The sequence below is a fragment of the Nannochloropsis gaditana genome, assembly GCF_000240725.1.
Source record: "Nannochloropsis gaditana CCMP526 unplaced genomic scaffold scaffold566, whole genome shotgun sequence".
Classification (NCBI taxonomy): domain Eukaryota; class Eustigmatophyceae; order Eustigmatales; family Monodopsidaceae; genus Microchloropsis; species Microchloropsis gaditana.
Window position 1 is genome coordinate 12,685 of NW_005803387.1, and position 4,154 is coordinate 16,838.

The window sequence follows — 4,154 nt, forward strand, 5'->3', positions numbered from 1 at the left end:
GCAGAGCTGTTCAGAATCGAGAGGACAATTAAATGCCCCAACCCTTTTTTTGGTCTTGCCGCGAGCAGTGCTGTGATCCGTGCCTGCAACATTCACATCGGAGCGAACTCTCATATTTGTTCGATTTTTTCCATTCAAACAGGATGGTCATGCGGACGCATCAGCGTGAGATGTGGCGTCAGCAGCAATGTCTGGGTAGAAGACTAGGGTCATGTATATTCTGTCTCCTGATGGCATCCCTTTTGTTTACTTCCGAGGTGGTCACAGCATTTGTGCCCGTCGCCACGCGTCGGCCCGACCTCCTCCACGTCTCTCGCCCCCCATTTCCTTCGAGAGCCACGCCAGGTACCAGAGCTTTGCGCATGGTTTTACAGCCGCACGATGTGGTGACGCACCTGGACCCAGCGTGGCTTTCCCACGTCTTTCAGGGCGTGGCAGATGCGGCCGTGACTTCTTTGGATGCGACAAATGCCGCGGTGGACGCCACCACCGATGCCGCCGCGAAGGAGCCGGGCTTCTTCGATAAATTCGTGAACACGGTCATGGGCGCGATCGAGGGTGTGCACAGTGAACTGGTGTCGCTCGGCGTCCCTGGCGCCTACGGCTTGGCCATCATATTGTTCACCGCGGGCGTCAAACTGGCCCTGCTTCCCGTCACCTACAAGCAGATGGAGTCAGCTCAGCGTATGCAGGCCCTAGCGCCCAAGGCGAAGGAGCTCAAGGACAAGTACGGGAAGAACAAGGCGCTCCTGAACCAGCTGACCGCCAAGCTCTACGAGGACGCGGAGGTGAACCCTCTCGCCGGCTGCCTTCCCGCCCTCGCCCAAATTCCCATTTTCATTGCCCTCTACCGCTCCCTGATCAACCTTGCGGGGAACAGCGACTTCAACGAGCCCTTTCTCTGGCTGCCGAGTCTGGCCGGGCCTCTCTACGGCCAAGCCCGAGGCACGGACTGGCTCTTCAAAAACTGGGTGGACGGCGTCCCGGCCCTGGGCTGGCACGACACGATCGCCTTCCTCACCATCCCCGTCATACTGATCCTCACGCAGTCTATCTCCCAACGACTGCTCACCCCGCCCAGCGACGACCCCAAGACCGCGCAGACCCAGCGCGTCCTCAAATATCTGCCCATCATGGTCGGGTACTTCTCTCTGAGCGTGCCCTCCGGCCTGGGTGTCTACTGGATCACCAACAATTTGATCTCCACGGCCATCTCGATCAGCATCAAGGAGAAGTTCGCCAAGCAGCCGATCGTGATCGACGTGGATGTGGACCCGGAGGACTTGGGCTACGACCCCTCCACGGTGGCCATGGGCTTCGAAGAGATGATGGCGGAGGCGACGCGCAACGCGCTTCCAAGCGAGCAGCCCAAGCGGGATCGACCGACGCCATCCTCCCTTTTGAAAGCGTCAGAGAGTGTCGTGGCTGAGGAGGGGGGGAAGAGGGACGAGGAGGCCGGCCGCGTGGGGGAGGAGAGAGAAAAAGCGGGCGTGGAGGCCTGAGGCGAGAGAGGATGGCCACGGAATTGGACCGGACTGCGCGGGGATTGGCGTGGTGATTGTATTTTAATGGGGAAGGGAAAGGAGGTGAATATTGGGGGGCGGGGCGGAGTTTGACCCGAGTCTGGCTTCAAAGAGAGGAACGGCAGGCTTCACAGCTTTCGGGCAGCATACGCGGGAATGTGGGAGGAGAGATGCCATTTCGGATGGAAAACAACCGTAAAACGAGAGACTTTTGTCAAAATGTGCTTGAGTGTTGAGCATACTGTTCAGCCGCTGTCTGCGCTATTTCTGTTCCTTGCCTCGAGCGCCCTGTTCGGAGAAGGCCCTCCCCCTCCACACCAACAGGCCGACCATGGCATGCTCAAAACTCTACCGGTCGAATATCGATGGGAAAAGGATGGTTTTCCTCCCCTCCTTCGGGCGCACTCCACGTTCTGTCTGCCTCCTCCCCGTAGACGATTTCCATGGGGCGCCCCCCGGCGTCCAGGGAGCGTCGGCCGGCCTCCAGGATGGCGGTGGTCAGGGCGGTGGTGCCAATTGTAGCCAAGGCGGCGTCAAAGTCCCCCACAGAGGCCTTCCCACTTTGGATGTCCACTACCGCGTCCACAAAGGCCTCGAAGCTAAGGTATCCGTACCCACGCTGCCCCGCAAAGCGCCCGTCGGTCGGGGTGTACTTCATAAACAGCGGGTTCACACTCTTGAAGCCCCCGCCCCCGAGCTCGTCGCTGGCCAGCGTATACCCCCGGTGGGCCTGATCCACGTTCACCTCTCCCCCGTGACCCATGTAGAAGAATCGCTGCTGGGAGTGCACGTCGGACTTGGGCGCCACCCAGGAGGACGTGTAGAGGCCCGTGCCCAGGCTGGGCGAGGGCCCGCGGTTCTGCCATTGGACAGACAGGGTGATGGTGTCCTCCGTGTCCATCTGGTACTGACAGGTGGCGACGCCTGTGGAGGCCAAGGCGGAGACTCGGACGGGCCGCGACCGGCCTTGCATGGCCCACTCGTGGAAGTCGGTGTGGTGGGAGTTCAGGTAGTACGATATGTCGCTGCCTTTCCCGGCCCACGCCCGGAAAGTGTCGAGCTGGTGCTTGGGCTGGCTCATGTAGCTGTACATGTAGGAGAAGGGACCCAGGGCTTGGATTTTGTCCTTGGCATCGAGGTAGATAGGGTCGAAGCGCTTGTGCACCTCGACCATGACGAGCACCCCACTGGCCTCCGCGGCGTCCTTCAAGGCGCGGTGCTCCGCTAAAGTTTTGACCACAGGCTTCGTCACGAGCACATGCAGACCCCGCTTTACACAAGCCAGGGCGATGTCAAAATGCGTGTCGTCAGGAGTGAATATTGTCGCAGCATCGCCAGGTTTGAACTTTTCCAAGGCCGCTATGTAAGCCTGGGGATCCACGGCACCGTCGGTGGGAAACGTGTCCATGGTCATGTCCAAGCCCTTGTACGTCTGGCCGATCGCCTTATCCATATGGGCACGGATACCTGGAAACTTCTTTCCATTTGTGCCGCACAAACCTAAGCGTCCTATTTTGCCTCGGCGCCGGAGGTCGAACATGGTCAAGGCTACGACGCCCGCACTTTTGTCCGAGTCGGAGGCCTCGCCATGCACGTAACCAGTTGTATACTCTCCTGTACTGTCCAGGGATGGGCAAGAGATGAGAAGAAGATTAGAGGAGAAACGTGCCGTAACCGACCCTGTATTGACCCATATGCGGGTATTAAGCTGCTGCCCCGACCGTATCTCCAAGTCAGACATGAAATCTTCAGTTGCGTTAAAAACTCTACGATGCTACCAGCGTTAAATAACCTTGCCCACGCCTTTAAACGTACCCGATCATTAACATATCGACTGGCTGCCTTGGCTTTGCACCAGCCATCATCAGACTTAACGATGGGTATGTTGCTTGCCTTTCCTGCTTGAAGGGGGTCCGACTCTCTGCTTTCTCGATCGCGGGTGTGACCTCTGAATTGGAATGTAAAAATGTAAGAAGCGACGTGTCCGGTAAAGAAATGCCCAAGCTCCATCAAATCTGCGTTGTCGGCGACCAAACCATGCTGGCTCGTCGACCTGCCCCGGATGCAGGAGCATGGCACTCGGCGGCATGGCACTTGAGCCTCGCGGGAGGAATGTGTGTGGTTGGGCGCAGGCTGTGGACGGCCCCCCTCCAGCGAAGCGGTCGCCTCCCTTTCCGACGCTTTGTGCACGTTGTCTGGTGTCCTCTGTCTCACGCACCTCTTCACCGACGTGGTGTCCCTCTTGTTGCTGGTGAGGGACTTGGAATGTGGTCCTGGTTCTATCCTGGGCGCGTGTGTTCCTTTTTTTCTCTACCGTTATTCTCTCCATTTCTGATGTCTCACCACCATCTCCCTCACCCTCCAACCGCGTCGTTGTGCCAAAATCATACAGCAGGATGCAAATCTTTGTTAAGACGCTGACGGGCAAGACCATCACGCTCGACGTGGAGCCCAGTGACACGATCGAGAATGTGAAGCAGAAGATTCAGGACAAGGAGGGTATCCCCCCTGATCAGCAGCGCCTCATTTTTGCGGGGAAGCAGCTGGAGGACGGGCGCACGTTGTCTGACTACAACATTCAGAAAGAGTCTACCCTACATTTGGTCCTGCGATTGCGTGGCGGTGTCTACG